General features: G+C 36.8%; 1 pseudogene; it reads right to left on the bottom strand.

The window, feature by feature from the left end:
- Positions 1–2,132: 2,132 nt before the first annotated feature.
- On the bottom strand, positions 2,133–5,956 carry LOC122747787 (annotated as a pseudogene).
- Positions 5,957–25,029: the final 19,073 nt, after the last annotated feature.

Raw genomic sequence — 25,029 nt, 5'->3', positions numbered from 1 at the left:
TGTGTAAAGTCCTTCTCTCTGCCCAAATACATTTACAGTTCTTAAGAGTTATGAATATTATCTTCCTGTGTATGGATATAAACATTTTAACCTGATTGAGTAACCTTTTCCCCCTCTGTTTACCTTTTTAAACTTCTCTTGAGACTTGTATGTTGAGATCTAATTTTCTATTCAGTTCTGGTCTTTTCATCAGGAAAATTGAACGTCCCCAATTTCCTTGAATGTCCATCTTTTCCCCTGAAGGAAAATGCTCAGTTTTGTTGGGTAATAGATTCTTGGCTGCAATCCAAACTCTTTTGCCTTCTGGAATATCATATTCCGAGTCTGGCGGTCCTTCAATGTTGAAACTGCCAGGTCCTGATTAATCCTGACTGTTGCTCCATGATATTGAAATTGCTTCATTCTGTCTGCTTGGAGTATTTTCTCCTTCACCTGATAATTCTGGAGTTTGGCTACAATATTCCTCGGAGTTTTCCTTTTGGAGTCTCTTTCAGGAGGTGATCTGTAGATTCTTTCAATGATGATTTTATCCTCTGATTCTATGATATCAAGGCAGTTCTCCTTAATAATTTCCTGGAATATGGTGTCTAGATTCTTTTTATGTTCATGGCTTTCAGGCAGTCCAATGATTCTCACATTGTCTCTCCTGGATCTGTTTTCCAGATCAGTTGTCTTTCCAATGAGGTATTTCACGTTTTCTTCTATTTTTTCATTCTTTTGATTCTGCTTGACTGATTCCTGGTATCTCATGGATTCCCTATCTTCCAACTGTCCAATTTTAATTTTTAAGGCATTGTTTTCTTCAGTGAGATTTTGCACCTTTGTTTCCATTTGGCCAAATGAATTTTTTAAGGCATTGTTTTCTTCAGTGAAATTATGCACCTTTTTTTTTTTCCATTTGGCCAGATGAATTTTTTAAGGAATTGTTTTCTGCAGTTAATCTTTGTGCTTCATTTTCCAAACTGCTGATTCTTTTTTTCATAGTTTTCTTGTTTTGCTTTAATTTCTCTCCCCATTTTTTCTTCTACCTCTCTCAATTGATTTTTTAAATCCTTTTTGAGCTCCTCTAGGAAGGCTTTTTGTTCTTGTGACCAATTCACCTTCCCTTGTAAGGCTTCACATGTAGGCAATTTGAGGGCACTGTCCTCATCTGAGTTTGTGTTTTCTTCTTCCCTATTGATACAGAAGTTCTGAATGGAGAGGCCTCTTTTTTGCTTCTTACTCATCATTGCAGATTATTTATTTATTTTTTAAGTTGAGTTCTGCTCTGGGGGTGCCAGGGTCTCTGTTTTGGGCTTCTTGTGCAGGGGTATAGGTGCTTTGTGACTGGCTTTTTACTCTGAGGCCTTTACAATGCAGTTTGCCCCCCTGCACTTCCTGTCTGAGCATGCTAGGTCACTGTGTCTTGTCATGCCTGTCCTGTTTGTCGCCCTACAGCTGGCAACTTGCCCTCTTGGCTGGTGCAGGTAGGTTTTGCCACTGTCCTACTGGGCCACCAGAATTTTGAGCCAGGTTCCAGGGGCCTCAGTTGTTCGGCTGTGGCCCACAGCTTCCTGCTGACTCGGCGCTGGGCTGCTGCCCTGTGCTGGGCCTCCCTTTTGCCTGAGTCAGACCGACCTTTTCCTGAAGTCTTCTAAATTATCTCTGGTTGGAATACTGTGTCTCTCTGTCTCTTTGCAGGTTCTATAGTTTCAGAATCCATCCAGAGGCTTGATTTAATGTTCTTTATGAGGTAACAGAAGGAGAGCTCAGGCAGCTTGCTGATTCCTCTCCGCCATCTTGGCTCTGCCCCTACTATTTTTTAAGTCTGCCAGTTCTCAAACTATTCCAGTCTGTACACTAATTTTCAAAATATTTCTCTATTTCTGGTAAGGACTGGTGCATAAAATGAGAACAGACAATATGGGCATCTATAGTATCTAATGGGTGTAGTCTAGCATATTGCCTGGCATGCTTACACAACGTGTCATAGAATCTACTAGGTCTTTCATCAGGCCCCTGAACTGTATATATAAATTTTTGCCAGTTATCAGTCTTTCTAGCACAGGATTCCATTGCCTTCAACAATGGTTCCCTTGCACCCTTCAACATATCAAAATGCCCAGGGATATTGAGGTCCCAGTCAGAGTCTTCTACCGGCTATATCCTGGAGATATCCTATAGAATTCAATATCAACTTTACTCATGGCTTCCAATGAGTTTGCTGCTGCTCTTTCTCCTGGGGATAGTACTGTTTCCATGAGATCATTAACATCATGCCAAGTGGGCTGATATCCCTTGAAAATTGCACTAAACTGGCTAATAACTGCTGTGGGATCCTTATCAAATTTAGGAATTTCTTGTTTCCATAAACTTAAATCTTTGGGGTCAAAAGGTATAAAGCACCTGGTCTTCACTACAATACCCCTTTTATGATGGGTGGGGATCTCTTGAAGGGGAAGGATTTTTATCCTCTCTGTCTCCTCTATACATGAATTTTCTCTTTTTTTCTTTTTTATTTCCTTGGTTGATGTTTCAGCCTGAGAGACAGACTTGCATTCAAGTTCAGCCTCGGATTCCCCCTCTTTTTCCCCCTTTTTGGTCAATTCCTTACCTGCTACATTCCAGAGGATCCAATAAGTTAAATCTTTGGGGAACTCAAAGTATAGAATCATTTATAGAGTTTTCAGTGTTAAGTGGTCAAATATCCATTCTCTAACCATTTGTTTTCCAGTAAGCTAAACTATTTTTTATGCCACATAAAATACAGTTTGATAAGCCTTGCTTTTTTCATCCCTGTCTGAATCAGTAGCTTATATGAAAGAGTCACATGCTGCCATTGTTTTCTCAAGGGGTAACCCTGAATTATGTGGTATGTTGTATTATCATTCCCCTTCTTGTAATTCAAAATTTTCCTCACTATAACACAAAGAAAAGTAAGAATAAAAATAAAAATAGGAATAGAACATTCAGATTAAAAAAGACCAAGCTTAAACACTAGGTCAATCCTGGCCTGGGTGAATAACCAGGAAAAGAAGCTTAAAACACTAAAACCCCAGAGACTGCTAAAACTCCAGAGGCCCTGATCCGTTGTGAAACATAAAAGGGAGAGACACTGGGAAATAGGAGGCTAAAATTAGAAAAAGGGTACTTAAGAGGTACTGAGGGAGTTAGCTGGTTAGAGAAACCCAATTGAAAATTTAAAGAGACAGCCACATGTGGAAATGGGGCAAATTCCTTACCCAACTAAGAGATCTGAAGATCAAAGTTCAGTTTTCCTCTGTGTGGTCAGCCATAACTGTAAGCCCTGAAATTCTAGCTGTGAAGTCTAAAATCTAATGAGTGGTTGCCTTAAATTAGAAGCTTTCATAGGTGTTTAGGCTTTTAAGTATTTATTAAAGTGTATTAGAATTTAGTGAAGGGGAGGGGACAACCTACATCTAGCTATATAAGAGTGAGTCTCTATCCTCACCCCAAGCTCAAGTCCAGAACTGAAAGATCTCACATCCCCACAGCTTCTCCCAGAAGCCCCCTGTGAAACAAGAAACAGGACCATCCTCCCACACAGCTGCAAGCTAATTGCATCGTAGCACCAATTGACAGGACCCACAGGCAGCAGCCATCACTTCCCGGTCGCCAGTCCTACCTTTGACACCCCAGAAACGTCACCTCATGCTTTCTCCTCATGGCAGAGCATCCCTGTAATATCATTTTCAGAAGGTTGGTAGCGCTCTGATTCTCACAGGTGTATGGTTGTGATGCAATAGTACTGTGCTATAAGAAATAAGAAAGCTGTGGAAAGAATTGCACAAAATGTTGAAGAGTAAAGTGAGCAGAACCAAGAGAATATTTTACACAGTAACAGCAATATTGTTTTAAGAAAAAACTTTTCAGTGACTAAGTCAGTTTGTCAGTTTGACTATTTATTATAAATACACAAAAGGGACACATGAAGAAAGATGTTACCTGCATCCGGAGAAAAAACTGATAAATAGAAATATGTACAAAATTACATATACATATACACACATATACACATACACATATACATACACTTTATGTTCCTCTTTCTTACAACAAGATGCTATACATCGGCAAGAAATATTTTAGTATAATTGACATCAATGTGGCAGAAAAAGTTTTGTTTTCTCTGGCATTTGACATAAGCTTATTTCCTTAGAGAAGACAACCTGCTGTTTTCAGGCAATAAGGATATTTTTTCCTGTTCATAGAAACATGGGTATTGTTATATTTTGAAGAACATGAATTCAAAAATGCTTTCAAATAATTCTGCATAAGATACACCTGTTGGAGGCTTCAAATAAAATTTCACAAGCTGAGAAATATTTCTAGTAATGATGTGACCAAGGTCAAACTAGTCAGTAAAAACCAGAACCAGGACTTGGACCCCAATTCTCTAACTCCAAATAAAATACTGGATACTATACCAAAGTCATCTGCATTTTAACCCTGTAGTATTTAAAGAAAGGGTACTAGTGTGGGAATCAGTGCACGTGACTCATAGAATGAACTTTTTCACTTAACTCTGTGAACTTAGTCAGAATTTTCATTCTCTCATCCTCAGGTTGTCCACCTACAAATTTATAAATTTCAACTAATTGATCTCTAATTCTCTTCTATCTCTAAAACTGTAGAATACATTCCCAACCCCTTTCCCTCAGATGGAAAACAGCCAACATTTGTGAGAAGACCAGCCTATTTTGCTTCATTCTACATAAATCAGAAAATTAAATTTTGGCCATGTAAATGTAATTGACTCCCACAAGAATTCTGCTAATGATTAATACTGTATGTGTGATAGAATCTTTTTTTTTCAAATAAGATAAAGAACATTTTTTTTATTCTATATCTATTTTCCCTTGCATGTGACCCCTGTTAGGATGATATCTCAATGTACATTTTAGGGTACTTACCCCTGGTGCAGCCCTGCCATTGGTGTCTCTCTCAGGCGAAAGAACTTTGGGTAGCAATAGTAAACATTAGCTGTTACAAAGGTGACAGTGTCCCAGAGGCCAATCTAACAGCACCAGAAAACTCTTGGATAATGATACTGGAGACAGGAAGTTCAAATATTTATTAATTTGTAGCAGGTGTTATACAGACTTTTAATGGCTAATCTTACAGAAGAAGGACATGGTCTGTTTCTGTCTCTACAGACATAACCTCTGCTGGGAGCAAAACAGTTATTTGCCCTAATGAGAATGAAAGCAGCTTCACCTCTGAAACCTGAATAGGAGAGTCACAGACACTGCAACTGATGACCTTAATATATAAATAAGAAGGCACATCTTTCAGGTGAATCTTGTTTTTGACATACACATATTGTAGTTCTCTAGATCAACCTAAGTGAAATAAATGTCATTGATTCTTACTTTCAAAAATTCAAGATTGTTTCCATCCATAGAGAATTCATTGAGGCTAGGAAGGTGGCAAAGATGGTGAGGTAGAAACCATAAGTGATTTCAGTCCAGTTAGATACTGCAGAGAAAGGCATATATAAAGCCTTTCTGGTAAAGTTAGCAAACAATTAGTATGAATGTCTAGTGTCTGTAGCTCCTTGAAATATCCAGCCTCTGGAGAAAAGAATTTAATTGGCTATTAGTTAATCAAAGGTGATATAAGCACCTTAAATTACCAATATCTGGGCAGACAATTTCCAAGGCACTGTCACTCAGATCCAGAAACTGGAGCTTTACAAGGGTACCAATGGCTTCAGGTGCAGCAACTATGTTATTTGAATAAAGGTGCAATTCCACAAGGTTTAGGATCTTCTGAACAATGGTCTTCTGGCAAGGTTGTTAGGGAGTTTCTTTTCATATAGAGTCTTTTCAAGAACTCTGGGTCCCCATCTTTCAGTAATTTCATTGGAAAATGATACAGATTCTTGTAACTTAAGAACAAATTCCTTTGAATTTCCAGCTTTGCCAGAGATTGTCTTACAAAGTTCTGATGTCATGACTGAACTTGGTCCATCAGCCACATCATAACATTACATTTTGTAAACTATGATATATGCTCCTGGCCAAATCCCATGGCCCCAGGCTCTCCCCAGGACAGATAGAATTCTTAATATAGATGTCAGGAAACCCAGTAGATTCTGGGAAATTTAAGAATTAATTTAAAAGAAAAAAATATTGTTGGAAGCCTGCTATTTTCAGATGCTGTTCTGTTTTATAATGATGCATTTACTGACTTTTTTGTTATAATAACTCACATGTATGGAACATTTTAAGTTATGCAAAGCACCCTCCTCAAAACAACCTAGTAGCTAATATGCATACTATTATCCTAATTTATAGATGATGAAACTCTTTTTCTTCAATTTATTCATCTATTCAAATACTCTATCCACTAGGTAAAATGTAAGTACCTTGGATAAGAACTGTTTTGTATTTTGCCTTTCAAAAGGTATTTAATAATAAATGTTTATTGAATGACCAAATGAGAGGTCAAATGATTTTCTCAAGATTGCAAACAGGATTTAAACCCAAAGCTTCTTAATTGAGAAAAAGTCACTTAAAATTTGTTTGTAACCATTATAGAAACTTCAGATAACACAAGAAGTAGTTTCTCATCATTTAAAAATATGTTGAAGGCTAATCTTCTATTTCTAGCTCTCATTTCCTTATTCAGATATTACTGGACCTGGCACAGAATTTGATCTCAGTCAATAAGCATGCATTAATTTGCAACTATATGGCAGACACTGTACTAAGCACTGGGTATACATGGACAAACAAAAGACTCCCCCTGCTCTCAAGGAGCTCACATTCTAATTAATGAGGAAGAGAGGATGTAAACAACTATGTATATTCAAGATATATACCCTATAATGTGGAGATTATTTTAAAGGGAATGAACTAGAATTAAATAGGATTAGAAAAGGTTTCTTACAGAATACTATTTTTATCTGGGACATGAAGGAAACCAGGGAAGCCAGGAGACTAAGCTGAGAACAGAGAGAATTCCAGGAATGAGGGACAGACAGGTAGAATGCATGGAGTTGAGAGATAGAGCTTCTTGTATGTAAGAAGAGCAGCAAGGAAGCCAATGTTAAATGGCTTGGTCAATAAAAGGTACATGGAGGGGCAGCTAGGTGGCGCAGTGGATAGAGCACTGGCCCTGGAGTCAGGAGGACCTGAGTTCAATTCCAGCTTCAGACACTTGACACTTACTAGCTGTGTGACCCTGGACAAGTCACTTAACCCCAACTTCCTCACAAAAAAAAAAAAGGCAAAGAAAAAAAAAGTACATGGAGGTAATTAAGAAGAAAGAAGACTAGGAAGGTGGGGAGAGCAGAATTTGCATACCAAACAGATTGGGCAGCTAGGTGGTATAGTGGAAAAAGCACCAGTCCTGGATTCAGGAGGACTTGAATTCAAGTCCAGCCTCGCACACTTGACACCAGCTGTGTGATCCAGGGCAAGTCACTTAACTCCCATTGCCCCACAAAAAAAATGAATACCAAACAGATGACTTTATAAAATATCCCGGAGGTGATAGGGAGCCAATGGCATTTAAAGGGTTGTGGAGGGGGGTGAAATTGTCAAACCTGTACTTTAGGAAGATTACTTTGAGAGCTGAGTGGAGTATGAACTTGAATAGGGAGAAAACTGTGGCAGGAAAAAGAGTCAGCCGCTTATTGTAATAGTCTAAACATGAGATGATACAGGCCTACATCAAGGTGGTGGAGGTGTCAGAGGAGAGAAAGAGGAGTATATGAGAAATTTTCTAAAGGTCAGATTAACCAGAATGAGCAATAGATTTGATGTGGTGGGTCAGAAAGAGTTAAGATTTAAGAATGGCATGTAAGCTACAAGCCTGGTTGTTTGCAAGTATGACGATATTCTCAACATTAATAGGAAAGTTTGAGAGAGAATAGGGTTTTGAAAGGTGATGTGATAATTCATCCAGTTTTGGAGTTTAGTATATCTATAGGACATAGAATGAAGAATTTCTAATAGGCAGTTGAATATGTGAAAAAGGAGATAAACTGAGAGGTTAGGACTGGATAAGTAGAAAATAATTATCAGCATAGAAATGATAACTAAGTCCATGAGAATTGGTGCTCTCACCAAATATATCAGACAGAGAAGAGAAGAAAGCCAAAGACTGAGCCCTGTGCATCAAACATATTTAGCTGTCATGACCTCTCATAAAAATAGAACAAATTATCCTGAAGAGGAGCCTCTAGAGAGCAGGGAAGGAAACCTGGATTGAGAAATGAGAGAGAGAGAGAGAGAGAGAGAGAGAGAGAGAGAGAGAGAGAGAGAGAGAGAGAGAGAGAATCAAGGAGAAGAGGGTGATGGAAAAGTGGTAAAGGTTGCAATGAGTTCAAGCAAGATGAGGATTGAGAAAAGGCCATTAAATTCATCAATTGAAACATCAAAGTTAACTATGGAGAGAACACTTTCAGTTGAATATCATTGGAAACCAGACTTGGTATGTTAAGAAGATTATGAGAGGGAAAGAAAGTAGAAGCACCTATCATAGGATAGTCTTCTCAAGGAGTTTTGTACAAAAGGGAGGAAAGATACAATATGATAGCTAATGGGGTAAGCAAATAAAAGTAAGGAATTATTTTTGTTTTGTTTTTAAGAACGTGAGGTAGATGAACATGTTTCTAGACGATAGAGAAGAATCTAGTGGACAGGGAAAGATTGAAGAGAAGTGAGAGTTGGAATAATAGAAGGGGCAATATGCTGGAGAAGAAGGAATAGAATTGGATCATTTATTCATGTGAAGGTGTTTGCCTTGGCAAGTAGAAATTCCATCTCATCATGTGAGAAAGAGGTAAAGGTAGCAATAAAGGCAGAAAGCTTCTGGGCAATATGAGGTTAGATAAAAGAAGAGGAAGCTCTTAGCAAGTGTCCTGGTGCTCACTACCCATGTGACCTTCAATAAAATGAGTGGGTTAAACTAGATGTCTTCTAACATCCCTTCTAGTTTCATGGCAGTGATCTTAGGAAGTTAGAAAAATTTAGGAAGTAATATAAATTAAAGGAGAACTAGGAAAATAATACACATATATGATACAAAAATGCATACTGTAAATGTATCTAGTAAAATATAAGAAGCATAGTGAAATAAAATGCTGAGTAATGGCAGAGACTAAACTTTGCCTTAGTAAAGACATGAGACAACATCTCTTTCCTTTCAGGATTGATTAGACTGTGAAATATGGTTACTAAATTAGTTTTGCTTAAATGTTTTCTTCCTTATCAAGGAGGACATATTTCAATTAGTATGTATGTTTGCAGGTTAGGGTGGTAGGATATCCCAAAATAGATTTTGACATAAAAATAAGATCAGCAATATGAATCTTTTGTTTCTAAGAGGGGCTGTTCTTTGTTTAGAAGAAGGAGCCCCTCTTTCTCAGAGTTCAGATTAAATGAGAAAGGAATTTTGGTTGATGTGAATGAATTTTGAAGTAGGAGGAAAAGAGAGCTCATGACAGATAAATCTCGATTTTCTTAGTAAAATCACAGACAAGATCCTTTGCTGAGAACTGGGTGGGAGAAAGGACTTCTCTTACATAACTGCTATGGGAAGTATCACAGATTCAAACACAGAATGAAAGTATTTCTATCTAATAGCATAAGCATATTTGACATTAAATAACAAAACCTTTGTAGGAAATCCAGTTAGTATAATTTTGTAACTCTGCAGCAATGTCAGGAACACACTTTGGATGGATTTCTAATTTGACTGCCATTTGCATTCTGTGCTTTGTCTCTTAGGTCTCATATTTATACTATTAATCAAACTAATACTTCATTATCATCATTATTCAATATCCATTGAGTGATTACTGGCATCCAACTTTTCTAAACAAGATATATGAGTCACAACAAATACATAACAAAAATGCTAAACAATATTTGTCCCATGAAATATACAGCATTGGGGAATCAAGAGTTAAGAAGATTCAGAATATTTGCAGGTTTTATGCTATGAAGTACAGAGGCCAGTTAGTTGATATACTGTAAATATGTCTAGTACATGAAATAACGTCCTTTAAAGTGAAAGCTGAGGAAGAATTACAGCTATTAAAAGCATACAAATCTTGTATGCCTCCCACTAGCAAAATTTAATGACAACTTGTCTGTTGAATTAGCCTGTTCAGTGAATAAATCTGAAATGCGCCAATTATGCAAACTCAATACAGTACATACAGTGAAATGTTCATAAACAAGTACTTGCTGTGACAAAAGTTTTCTATCATTATTGGTGATCTTCCAGAGTCAATCACACTTAGCAATTGCAAGGAGGGCAAATGCTGCCATATCCCCTTTCTGAGAACTCTCCCAACTCCCATAGGGCCAGATGACTGAAAAGACCAAGAGCTTAATTTAAGTTTCACTTTTGTATAAGTAAATCTGTTCAACAATTGCAGGAAAGGTCCCCATGGCCTTACATGGAGACAACTCCATGTAGTCAGGGTTCTTTTTTTTTGGGGGGGGGGTTGTGTTGTTGTTGTTGTTTGCATTTTTGCGTGATGGCTTATGGAGAAATTCAGAGGTAAGGAAGTAAGGAAAAGATCAATATTCCAGGCCTGATGCTACAAATGCTATCTTATTTCATCTATGAGTGTAGCAATAAGCAAGCCCATGAAACTAAGAGAAAAGACATTTGGATTCTATTTCTGACTCTCATTAATAGCCAGAATTGTCTTCCCCCATTAGAATGTGACCTCTCTGAGGACAAAGATTGACTTTCTTTTTGCTTCTATTTGCACTCCATGAGCTGAGCACAGTCTGTGACATGTATCAATCATTTTTTAAATGTGCATTGGATTGATTTGACTATCAATGTGAATTTGGGGGAAAAAGTCTTAAGGTGTTTTGTTCCTTCTATAGCTATAAATTCAGTGGTTGAATAAGTTGATCTCCCAGTTCTTAAAATGATCTTTTCTAATAGTAATTGTACACATACATATAGCATTTGAACCTCTTCAGACCCTATTCAGACAATAAGCTCATAAGGTTGTTGATGTAACTGTTCTCATTTCAGGTAAGTTGATAGGCTCAAGGAGTTTAAGTTACTTGCTTTGGATCACATTGTGACGCATACTTTCCATGGCAGGGCTCCAGATAAATGCTCTCTTCCCACCCTTCTCTCAGAAAAGAATCTTGTAGTCAAACTTATGTGATCTAATTCTAGAATATATTCTCTTTCTATTACACCAATAAAACTTATTTGTAGGGACAGATGAAAACAGTTTGATTAGGTAATAGATTAGCTGTGTTGTTATAAATCTGTACAAACAAGAAAGCAGTGTTGACATATGGGTTCTAGAACTGTTTGAAGTTGAGGCCCATTCTGTACTGATAGAAGTTTGTCATGTATTGGAGAGTCATAACAGGTAGGTGGCACAGGTAGCTGCCACATGAATAAACCTTGGCTAAAGTCCCTTCCTAGTGAAATGTCTTGCTGGACAATTGTTGGAACAATATTTCTAAAAAAAACCAAGGTGCCAATACAGTTACATCAGAACCATGATTAGACTTATGCTTGGGCCAGAACCAGCTATAATAGGGCCCTCCCAAGTCCTCTATTTATGTTGTAATGACTTACATAGATAGTTCTCCAACAAATCTTCCTAGACTCATATTTTATTCCTCTTCCTGAACTCTTCAACTGAATTGATCTTCTACTGCCTACTCCCCTATACACAAGCCCTACATAGCTCCTGCTTTAGGGGAGGGTATTGAAGAAGCAGTAAATTAGAAAAATCATATATTTCTAGTAATTTTGTTGTCACATACAAGATGTAAAAACTTGGATAAATCATCTAATTTCAGTGAGTCTACTTCCTAATCTTTAAAATGGGAGTGTTAATAATACTAATTGTTGTTATAATCAAATATGATAGTGTATTAAGCCATTTGAGAAGAAAATAATAAGTAATATAAAAACATGATTTTTCAAAGTCAGTGCATAATTTTTTAATATTAGAACATAAAGCACAAAATATATCTCGAAGAAATATCTGGGATTGGTGAGATGAAAGCCATACCTTGGCTATGAATCTAGGTGAATATACTTTATTAAAAAAAAGATACTTAAGTGAGATAATTGATTTAGAGCAAAATCATACCTAGTCAATAAACAACAAATATTTATTAAGCACCAACTCTGTGCCAAGCACTGTACTAAGCACTAGGCATACAAATATGAAAAAAAAAAGACAGATTGACCTCAAGGAACTTATGATCTAATAGGAGAAGATAACATAACCACCCCCCCCCCCCGCCAAAAAAAAAAAAAAGTGAAATTACTCCTTAGTCTTTCCCATAAGGATCTGCATATTCTAGTACCACAGTACTTTTGTTCAGCATTACTTCAGAATTGTTTCCCATCTTGCTCTAAATATTCTAGACAGTTAAGGCCACTAGCTTTCTGCTCTTCTCTTCTCACCATGTACTCATATAGACTGTCTCTCTATGTCTAAATGACAGTACTTCATGTTTCCACCTCTTAAAATCCTCAGTACAGACTAGATATCACCTTCGTCATTAATCTTGTGATCTAAAAATGATCTCTCTGCCTTTTTATTTTTATCTTGCTGTCTCTTTCTGTTTGTGTCTCTCTGTATCTCTGTCTCTGTCTCTCTGTCTCTCTCTCTTTCTCTGTCTCTCTCTGTGTCTCTGTCTCTTTCTCCTCTAACTTAGTACTTGAAAATCTCCCCCTTCTTGTATGATACCTATGTAAATGCATCAACAGCCTCCCAATACACACACACACACAGACACAGACACAACTCCTTATGCCACTTTTACATTTTTGTATGCCTCAACACTTATCCATAGTGCCTTGCACATATGAAGTGCTTACTAGTTAGCACAGTGGAGAGAGTGTCAATCCTAGAGTCACAAAGACCCAAATGCAAATATGATGTCAGATAGACATTAGCTGTTTGTCCTTGGACAAATCACTTAATCTCAGTTTTCCTCAGTTTCCTCACAGGGGAAAGTTGTTGTGAGGGTCAAATGAGATAATAATTGTAAAGCACTTAGCATATTACCTGGCATACATTATATGCTATATAAATTTTATTGCTTCCTCTCACAATCAATAGCTACTAGTAAAAATAACAGTTTAAAGAACGCTGGTTTTGTAATCAGACTAATTTTTCATTTGCTAATAACATTATCTTTGGGGAGTCCCACCCCCCCTGCTTTATATTCTTTATGAGTGTAAAGACAAGGTTGGATTAGATAGTGACTAAGGGCTCTTCCAACTCTTAATATTATAGATCCATGGAATATTGTGGGAGGAGATGCAAGGAAGACTAATAATGAAAGAGAACAGTGACTAGAAAAATGCAAACTACTTATTTAAATGCAAAAAATATGCAAAATACTTTTTCTTAATAAATATTTTGTGCCTGGTAATTTTTTTGGGGGGGCATTATTTAGTTAGTATTTGTTTTTTCCATACCTAAGTAATGTCACTTAATGGACACATCCAATATTCAGACCAATATGGCAATCAAGAGAACCTCATTGCAATATCTATTGTTATGAAACTATGACATTTCTGTCCTCAATTAAAAAGAACAGCGTGCAAACAACCTATTGACTCAGCTTAACAAATATGGTCTCTTAGGTATAGAAACACCTCAGTATGGCAGTAGAACAGCAGCTGGGAAATGAAGTGATGTGTTAACTGCACAGGTGTGTAAATAACCTAATCACAGGCTGAGGGTCAGAAAGGACTAGTCCTTTTTCCTCCTATAGCAGACACCATTAGTACTATAATATATTAAAGTTAGAGTTTGCTATAATATTTGGATCTATTAAATAAATGGGGGTTCCATTAAAGGCTTCTTCTTTTTGGTTTAAAATTATTTTTTAATAGCCTATTGTAATGAAAATCTGAGTACTTAGGAAAATAGTAATGTAAGGAGACTTTCTAATGCTTATCACCTCAAATTTAAATTTCCAAACTTAATGTTGTGGGTTTTTCCTCCCTTCTTAGTTTGTATCCCTCTTCATCCTTGTCCAGACCAATGGTCCTTAGGGAAATTAATTTTCTCATTTTGGGAGGTCTCTTCCTTGGCCTAAAACACTTGATTTTTGACCAAGTTATTCTAAATTATCACACCTAGCCCGCCATATCCACTACCTGGTCCTAGACATCAAACCATGCTTTTGTTTTTCATCCTATACAGTCTTAAAGCCATGCAAATATATACCCAGATCATCTCATCATTGGCTTGCTGCAGGAGGAATTCTGTCTCCCCATCCCACCCTCTACATCACTTTTTCTGGGGACAGAAATCAAATTAATAATTCCTTCTGAAAAGGGGGTAGCATGTATATAATGCCATCATTTCTATTACTACGTAGACCAAATCTTCATTCCCCTATGTGCCCTATTATAGTGTTAGCTTCTTCAGAGTAAAGACTATTTATCATTTTACATTTGTATCTGTAGCCACTAGCTCTGTCCATGACACAGAGTAAGGGTATGATTACACCTTATACTTATTCATTCTTTTATTCATTCTGTAATCTGGCTTCATCTTACTGGCCCAAGTTCATTTCTCATTATTCCCCAACATGAGCCCTCTACTGTAGTTACACTTGTCACCTAGTTTTCTTTAGACAACATCATATTCAAGTCAGTCTTTATGTCTTTTCTCCTGCTGCTTCCTCCATCTGTAATTCATCTGTCCCTTCTTGCTTGTTTCCCTCCCTACCTCTAAAACTTCCCATCAATCCTCCTAAGCTTTTTCACTTATTTTCTTCCATGGAGTCTTTTCTGGTGACTTCAGGACATACTTTGCTGCTTTGTTCCATTTTCTTTATCTCCATTCATTTGCACTTATACTTTTACCATATGGTCAGATATCAAAAATACTAAGGTCATCTACTGCATCCCAGGTCATCACCAGTCATCCTGACTTTTGTCTTGCCACTGAACTCTGATGACCCTTGAAGAGAGATTGAGGCTGACAACTTTGAGCTACACTGCTTTACTTAATTCCTATTCATATAAAATTCAAGATATCACCATATGATGCCATCAGTCCTCTTTAGGAAAAAAAAAGGTGAATAACATCAATAATAACAACAGCAGCAACAACAACAACACACATTAGTAGAATTCAAACTTTTTGAAACTAGAGATTGCTTCAATTTTGTCTCTGTATCTTTAATGCCTGCTCCAGTCTAGAACACAGGGGCTTTATAATATTTGATTTACTGATTAAGGTAATTGAAATATTCTTCTTATACTGCATTTTGGAAAGGAGAATCCTGGTGCTGCCTCCTTCTTGAATCTCTCTTTAAACTTAAGTGAATCTTTCATAGCATCCTTTCATGACTTATACATTCAGGACCCAACCACAGAAAGAACTCAACTGAATTGCTTATATTTGGCAAGTCATATAAGAAGTCACATGTTATATCATATACTATATATGTCTGGCCTTGAAAGTTGGCAGAATTCTAGCCTAGAAGTCAGGAAATTTGGACTCAGATCCTAACTCTTCCTCTATGACACTTCACAAGTTGCCTTAATTATTTTCCTTTCACTCTCTCATGTGGAAAATCAGAGGGTTTAACTGAATGTCTACAATTCCTTGCAGAGGTGCCCTGAATATATATATATGGTAGATTTTGGAAAATGACTATAATGGAAGTGATGCTTTGAAAAAACAAAATTTAAAATGCTCTCTCCTGACATTTTTAGGGCTTAATGATAGGTAACTTCAACCCTTTGTATATCCACAGAAATATCCCCTTGTGACATGTGCTAAGATTTACTTTTCTGAGGCTATGTATGTAAGTAACAAAAATACTTGTAGTTTGCGTTATATCCTGGGAATTTATAGATTGCTTCAATGACTTCTACAAGATTTACGTCTACAGATTTACTTCCAGTTTGTATCTGTAGAAATCAGGAGCATTTGTTTGTACAGTCTAGATGGGAGCTGATTTAACATGGAAGACTGGTCAGCCAGGCAAGAAATATCAATATAGTCATTCTGTTACCTGTGAATAATTCAGGTCCCTAATAATGAATGGATGAAGAAAAAGAATTTATAAAGTACTATTCCCTGTTCTGGGGATACAAAGGTAAAAGTGAGACAATTCCTTCCCTCAAGAAATTTGTATTACAATGGAGATAGTAGACAACACATTTAGAAGAATGGCAGTTAAGGAAATGTTTTTTTCATTGGGAAGTCAAAGAAATTGTGAGTGGAACTACATCATAGTCGATTACCACACCCTGTTCTAGAAGCAATGGCAGTATTGATTTAATTACATTTTGCAGAGTAGGATAGAAAAATCAAGTGAGGAGTATAGCTTATGCGGTACATGTGGTATGACAGGGCAGGTGGCAAGATGCTTATAGTTAGGTTCTGGTGGAGTTCAAAAGTAATGAAATGTCCAGTCCAGGGAAACCATCTGAGGAAGCACTTGTATAAATAATCTGTACATACCCTATCTAAAACCAGGATTCTATGTCTCCACTCTCACCAGCCATAGCCGTGGAGTTAATATAAAGTTGAGAAAGAATAAATAATTGTATTAGACCAAAATATCATTCAAATACAATATTGTACTTACTGATGACCAGATCAGAATAAAGTACTATACACAGTTCACTACATCGAATGGAAGCTCAGTAATATAATTGCTGATAAATGTTTTTCAATACTTTTAGAGGAATCTATGTAGGGATGGTAACAGAGCTTCTTAATGTCTAAGTGAGATGTTTGAATCCTGATCATCTCCCTTTCAGCTTGATCTATGATGAAAGTTCAAATCACTGTTCTACTTGGATGGCAAGGGTAACCTGGTTTGGGTGAGAAAAGACAAGGACTCAAATCCTTGCTCTGTTACCGGCTAAATTTCTTTGGGCTTCATTTTCCTCATATATTATATAAGGAGGTTAGTCTAGATGATTTCTAAGGTCTCATCTAGTTAAAATATGATGCTGTTATCCTAGAATCCTCACAACTATAATTAAATGGCATTTCTAAAGGCAAAAAAGACAAGAAAGAAAAAGTGATCACCTAGTAGGAGATGCTCATATATCACATGAAATCTGCAAAAAAAAAAATCAATTTAAACACTATCTTTAGTTCAGGATGGCATGCTAGTTGTGAAGTTGATATTTTAACAACTTTAATTAGGCCTCATCTCTAAAATAGCTTTCCTGCAAAGTAATAATTAAAGTACTGCAATGGCAAAGAAAGAATTTCTTCTGATAAATGAAAATAGACAAGTGTTCCACACCTGGAACAGATGCCTTCTGTCTCCTTTCCCTCAGTTCTTGAGGTGTGTGGGAGGGAGGTGTAGACATGGGAGGGGTAGGGAGAGATGGGAGGTCATATGCTAATCCTCAGTCAAAGAAAGAATATGAAACCTACCCCCATCTTAGTCTGTATAAATACTTTTCATTTTGGTCTTTTAGATGAAGTACTTCATTCTACATTGCAATATGGTATGAAAAACTGGAGAAAGAGACACAATAATTTACTATAAAAGTGAGACAGATAGCAGTCAGATGTTAAGTCCATCTTTTCTGACTTCTTTTGTACTTATCAACACAGGTGTGACAAAATTGATATGTTCATTTATCCCTTATTAGCATCTGCTGCCACCGTCCAAAGAAAAAGAACGAAAAAATAGTTTGAGAAGCTGTATGAATACATTTGACAACTTAGAAAATATTTGTCAACTTTAGTTGTTGTCCTCGAAAGTATCCATTTTGCAGTGTTTGATTTCAAACATCAAATTACTTCTGATCAGGGACTCATGTGCTTTTGAAGTGAATATAAGCCATGTTGAGATAAAAGTAATTTAAGTCTTGGAATGGCAAATTCAGTGAATAGAAACAGAGAGCTTATCATCTAAATGAACTAGAGCTGCTCTTAATAGCTCCATTCCCTTTTTAAAGGCCATCCTGGTGATCTGTGATATTACAATATTAACTCTCCTATCTGCTTACATGTATTCTTTAAGGAACAGAGGAAGTAAGTAAGTAGGGGTTTGTGTTGGAAGGTTCAGCCTGTTCTGAGCGAGATTCAGTTGCTTGCTATTGTTAGAGCCAGACTAGATAAATGTCCATTAAATGACAGAGTTTGAGATAACAGGCAATTTGAACATCAATGGAACTGCAAGCCATGGAGAACTAGAATAGTGGGTCATTTTGTTTAAATGCTTGGGACCAAGGGGATGCTAGTTTGGGTTTCTGAACCTTTGCCAAGACAACTGATCTTTATCAGGGAGAACTGCTAAAAACAAACATAGCTCATACCACACAGGTGCATATGAAGAAAGCCAAAGTCAGAACAAACAAATCTTGGCTGAATTGAACACATCACTTTGATAGATTCCTGAACACCATTCAAATACTCCACTTTCTGGCCCCATGTTGCTTCCACCCCTCCCTTTGAATTCTTTGTGTACAATTGGAGGTCATTCATTTAGAAATATTTTCAGACAGTGATTCAAAAGTACTGGCATTGGATGTATCAAAATAACTGGGAGGCTATCTTACAGGCAATGAGAAGACAGAATTGGTATGCTTTGTTGTGGAAGAATGAGGTGTTTCTTTGTAACAGAAAGCTGTACCACTGTGGAGTGCTTGTGGGTAAATATTACAGTAAAGCAAAATTCAAAGAACTGATTTCTCAATATTCTTAGAGATGAAGTAACACTAATAAACATGTATTTAAATATGCACTATCTTTACACAAATGTACAATTATATTGAATTGCTTCCACCTTAACAATGCTAGCTAAATGAAGACAGTGAAAAACAAAAGAATTGAATTGTGATCCATATTGCCATGTGTGAAGGTTTGAAATCTTTCACATCAGACCCATAGAATTATAGATGTAGAGATGGAAAAGACCATTAAAATCATCTATCATAACTCCCTTATTTTATAATTGAGGAAACTGAAGCCTGGTATTAAGTATCATTTGTCACACTGGTAGATAGCAGCATATGTGTATACACACACACACACACACACACACACACATATATGTATGTATGTATATATGTATGTATATATATAATCAATGAATCTTACTTCAAAAAGATAATTTCTAATTTGTGTTTTTGTTTTTATTTACCATCTCATATTCAGTTTGATTCTTGTACGATGAGGAAATTTTGATGAGAGAGTTTATAAATTGGGGCAGTATACTCAATTTTCATGAGAGTAACATTTTTATAAAATGGTGCAAAAATAAAAAGCATGAATGCTGATATAATGAACAGATGGGGAAAAGGGGCTTAGTTTCCTGCAACCACCAAAAACTGTAATCTTTCCATAGAGATTCCTCAAAATATACTTTTCTGCATATAATTATAACAAACATTAATTCTGATAATATGTACTTTTCCTAATACAGTAACCATAAAATGACCCCAAAAATGTAGTATACAAAATAAAACTGGTAACATGCAAAACATTTTTATCACTGATAACTGCATAGATTTCTATGACCTTTTGTGCTATCTAAATAAAAAAATTCAGAAAATATTCACCTCTCCATAATACATGAAATTAATAATATCATAATACTGCACCACAAATAAAATTCTTAAAAATAAAACTTTTTAACCAAAGGGCATTGCACTGTGTACCATACTGCTGTAAACCTCTGCACCTTGGCCTCCCTCTAAAAACCAAGGGAGAGGTTGCTGGGACTTTAGTTACTGCTATCTGAAGATACCAAGACTGTCAAGGTCTGGATGTCACTTCTGACATTATGTCCATTGTGATTGGTGAAAGGAGTTGAATACCATGAGAGATGCACCAGCTTGAAATAATTCATCAGCAAAATCTATTTCCTGGGCTGTTTGAGATCTTTAAGTATCCCAAGGTATGGAAGCAAAGCAGAGGTGAGTTGACTTTTAACTTTAAGGCTGTGATCAATGACTAGATCAGCAGCCTTGATGTCTCTAGCTAGCTAGTTAATTAGGCTGACAGTGGCTGCAGACGTTTTGGCATGAAACTTCTCTAACACCTTTATTTTTTCACTAAGCTGCATCAGTGACTTTTTGTTCTTGGGCTTAAGAGCCCAGAGGACTTTCACTACACTTTGGGTGTATAATTGCAACACAAAACTTGAGTTTTAAAAGTAAACAATGAAAATATGCAACATTTGGACAGAAAAACCTTTAAGATAGTAAAGTGGGGGCAGCTAGGTGGCCCAGTGGATAAAGCACTGGCCCTGGATTCAGGAGGACCTGAATTCAAATCGGTCCTAAAATATTTGACACTTACTAGCTGTGTGACCTTTGCCAAGTCACTTAACCCTCATTGCCCAGCAAAAAAAAAAAAAATAGTAAAGTGAAGAGGACTACTGAAGCACCTAATAGGATACCAACCACTACACAAACTTCAGAAAATCACTTTCGTTTTTTCCACTACTGTGAAGTCATAAATGTGCTCTGTTGTCAACATGAAAGTGAAAATGAAGTCATTTATAAAATCAAAACAAATGATCTAAGTCCCAAAAGTTGAATGTGTGAATGCTGAGAATTGACTGAAAGTGCTTCAAATGTATATGGACTTATGCAGAGTGAGATAAGCAAAATCAAGAGATTGATGCTCACAATGGTTACAACAATGTAAATGAAAAGAGCCCCAAAAGAAGTTGAATTTAGCAACTGAAAAATTAGAAAAGGCAAGGTAAATAAACTTCCTTCCCTCCTTTACAGAGTGGTTAGGGATTAGGTCAGAATGTGGTCAATCAGAATATTCAGTCATGTTTTGGCTTAACTATTTTTCTTTGTTATAGGTTAGGGTTCAATTCCTGCAGGGATGGGGAGATAAAATAGTGGTATTTCAAGAAATTACTGTGATATAAAACAAAATATATAAGTAAAAACTTATCTATTTATCTATCTATCTATTCATTTGTTTATTTATTTGTTTGCTTGTTTATGTTTTTGTTTTAACCAAAACATATAAGATTAGAGGAATTCAAAAAGATAGTTTTTCAAGTACATTTATATGGACAAATATAGTTAGGTAGGTAGGTAGATAGTTGAATTATTTTTAAGTACTTATGTGCCAGGCCCTAAGAACTTGGGATATAAACATAAACTAACAAGAAAATCCTAGCATTAGTAGGAAGAACGTAGGCAGTATGATGAGGATATTTCAGAGAAGTGGCTTGAGAGTTTGGTCATTTTGAGTTAAGGGGAAAGCTCATCTTTCAGAGTGTAAAGACCTAGAATTGGAGTGTTTTTATTGTTGATCCATCTCAGTATAACAGAATAGTGTTATATGGCAGCAAAAAAGCTAGTGCTACCCTAGACTATGTTGGAAGCCATCGTCTCCAAAACAAAGAACCAGGCATATCTAGCATGTGTTATCCATTTAGGGCATCCAATTTTTTTAAAAAATAGTCATAAGTCACAAGGGTAGGGGGGATATACAAAGCAAGTTAATCAAAATCAGTCAATCTTTTAATCAGACAACAAGTATTTGTGAACTATTTATTAAATGCCAGGCACTGTGCTAGGTATAAGGGATAGAAATTCAAAGAATAAGATGATGTCTAATATCAAGTAATTTACATTCTAATAGGAATATATTAAGGTTATATATGAAGTAGTTAAGGTGAGTATTAGTAATTAGGAGTGAGGAAAGGCTTTATGTAGAAGATGTATTTGAATTCATGCTATATCAATCAGTTATTTTGATATTTTTAGGGATACATGAACACAAGTGAAACTCCTCTCAATAGAATAACAAATGTATGAAGAAAACAATATGTATAGATAGATAGCTATATGACCTATACAAATCAAATGCAAGTTAACACACGATGATGGAACTCCTAACTGGAGGCTGGGATTCAGAGAAAAAGGTTCATGAAAAAGGTAGTGCTTGAGCTGAGTCCTAAAGAAAACCAGAGATTAAAGGAAGTGTGAGTGTTTTCATAGAGTATTCAAGGCATGTGAGACAGCCACTGCTAAGGTCTAGAGGCAAGAAATGGACTGTGGTAATAGAAGAATAACAAGTGGATCAATATGTCTGGACTATAGAAATCAGTAAAAAGAAAAGATAACTGAAGGGACTGGAAAGTGAGGAAGGTACCATGATGTGAATGGTGTTAAATGATAAACAAGGGAGATTTTATTGATCCTAAAAGAAACAGGGAGAAACAAGAATTTCTTGGACAAGGGAGAGCAATACGGTTATGCCAATATATTTTTTTCTCTTTTTTTTGGTTAGGCAATTGGGGTTAAGTGACTTGCCCAGGGTCACACAGCTAGTAAGTGTTAAGTGTCTGAGGCCGGATTTGAACTCAGGTCCTCCTGATTCCAGGGCCAGTGCTCTATCCACTATGCCACCCAGCTGCCCCTATGCCAATATTTTAAGAAAATAACATGGTAGCTCTCTGAAGGATAGATTGGGGTGGTAAGACTCAAGCCAGGTAGACCCATCAGCAGGCTATTGTAGTATCAAGATGTGATGTGATGATGGTCTATACTAGAAGAAGGCTTTTTTAGAAAGATTTTGCAAAGGTGAAATTTACAGACCTTGGGAATAGTTTGAATATGGAGGTGAGAGAGTCAGGAATCCAAGTTGATGCCTATATTGTGAGCCAGGGTACTTTTCTACAGGGAAGGAGTAGGAGTTGTTTTAAGGGGAAAGATTAATTATATTTTGAACATATTGAGGATAAAATGTCTACTGGACATCAAGTTTGGAATGTGTGAAGTGAAAGGTAGTTGGAGATGTGAAATTTGAGGTCAGTAGAGAGTTTGTGGCAGGAAAGGTAGACTTCAGAACCATCAACATAAAGATGGTAATTTAATCGATGGGAGCTGATAATATCGCCAATGGAAGTAGTATGAAGGAAAAAGAAAAGAGGACCCAGGACAGAACTCTAAGAGATAACTAAAGTTAGAGGGCATGATATGGAGGAGGATAGAGCAAAGGAAACAGAAGAGTAGTCAGATAAATAGAGATTAAACCAGGGGAGGGTAGTATTCTGTAAACCTGTCACTTTCTAGCTTCCACCTAGAATGCCCAATTCTCCTACCCCAAACCTAGAAACACCCCCACACAGCCCCAGCCAAAGGGATGGCCACTCTGACAGTCACATGACTGCCCTCACTAGGCTTCCAATCATTATAATTTTGCCAGGCCCATATAGGCGTCAGAGTGGTGATGACATGAGGTGCCAGAGCCCTGGCAATGGCTACAAGCAGTGGGTGGAGTACCATGTGGTTTGTAGGGCCCCAGGCCAGTGTGCAGGGAAGCATAAAAACCTCAAATAACAATTAATTCTTTACACCTTGGACAAGTCACTTAACCCTCATTGCCCCTCCAAAAAAGGAAAAGAAAATAATTTGGAAAAGTAAAGCTAAGAGAGGGAGAATCAGTTGAAGGAGACAGGATGTAATGGGATTCTTTGAACTAGTAGAGGAGTCAGCCTTGGTTAGCAGTACAGCCATTTCATTATGTGAAACAGGGGTGAAGAAAGATAAAGTGTTGAAATGCATCTGAATGATAGGAAATGAGGAAGAAGGGAGAAGAGGGAGTTCATAGCAAATGGCCTCAATTATTTTTTCCCTATAAAATATGAGACAAGACTCTCCACTGAGAAAGTGGCAGGAGGAGGATCCATGATAAGTTTGAAGAGGCATGAAAAGGTTTGGAAAAGCTGTTGAAGGAAGGAAAATAACGCATTTTTAACAAATGTATAGTAGTAGTGTCTAACAGCAATGAGAGCCCAGTTGAGGTTATATAACATATGTTTATAGTAGACTCAGAACAATTGTGTGATTTTCTCCTCTTTCATTCAGTAGCTCATGTGTAGATGTGGAGACATCTACAAATTGTGGGTGTGATTCAAGGTTGAGGTTGTCTAGGTGTAATCACCAGCATGATAATCATGCTAAGGATTCAAGAGAGGAGGGCAGGAGAGAATTGAATTGTTTCATCAAGAAATCAAGATGGGGAGAACAGGAGACAGTGGCCAGAGCAGGGAGGATAACCTCTGAGAGAATTGAGGGGTCATGGTTCAAATGAAGAGTAGATTTATGTAAATGAAGGCAGAGGGAATGACATAAAGCCAATAGATTACGTTCAGAAAAAAGATATTTTAGAATTATTTATATGGAGGTGGTACATTTGTTGGTGATGACAAGATCCATTAATCTTTGACTATCTTTGTGTGAGGCTGAGGTAGATTGGAAGAGTAACTTATGGGATGAAACTAGGTTATGAAGAAGAAGACATTTGAAGGAGAATCAACTTGAAAATTGAAGTCCCTCAGTATGAGGTCTGGAGCTGGGGAGGAGAGAAAAGTTGTAAGCCAGTTATCAAACTCATTCAAAAAAGAAGAGAAATTACATGAGCATCTATAGACAACTGCTACCAGAATTTTTAATGGATGGTAGAAATGAATAGCATGAAACTGAAAAGAAAAGAGGCAGTATTGATTGGAAAAGGAAGGAAGAGAAACTGGTAGTGAAAATGGGCAACACAATATTTTGCAACTCCCTTGACTTGACTAATGAGCCAAAACTACCCAAGAAATGGGCTACATTGTAAGGTAGAAATATCCTTCGTATTAGAGTTCTTGAAGCAACAACTAAATTGTCATTAGAGTTGGCTGTTCAAGGGAGGATTTGTATTTATGTTTGGTTTGACAAGATGGTCTCTAAAATATTTTCCATTTCAGAGATTCTATAATTCTAGAAAGTTGACTTAGTTTCTCCTCTCCCATTAGCTCAGTGTTCTTTAAATCCTTTTTAATTTTAAATCACTTCTGACATTTATCATGCTCATATATAGATCTGGTTGTGCCCCTCCTATTTCAAAAAATCTTCAGTTGGGGCATCTAGGTGGTGCAGTGGATTAAGCACCAGCCCTGGATTCAGGAGTACCTGACTTCAAATTCAGCCTCAGACACTTGACAGCTGTTTGACCCTGGGTAAGTCACTTAACCCTCATTGCCCCACTGAAAAAAAAAAAAAAAGATCAGTAACTCTATATTGTCTACTAAGTAGAATTCATATTTT

This window comes from Dromiciops gliroides, chromosome 1 (genome assembly GCF_019393635.1).
Source record: "Dromiciops gliroides isolate mDroGli1 chromosome 1, mDroGli1.pri, whole genome shotgun sequence".
In the NCBI taxonomy this organism is placed as follows: Eukaryota; Metazoa; Chordata; class Mammalia; order Microbiotheria; family Microbiotheriidae; genus Dromiciops; species Dromiciops gliroides.
This window is presented reverse-complemented; position numbering and strand designations above follow the sequence as displayed.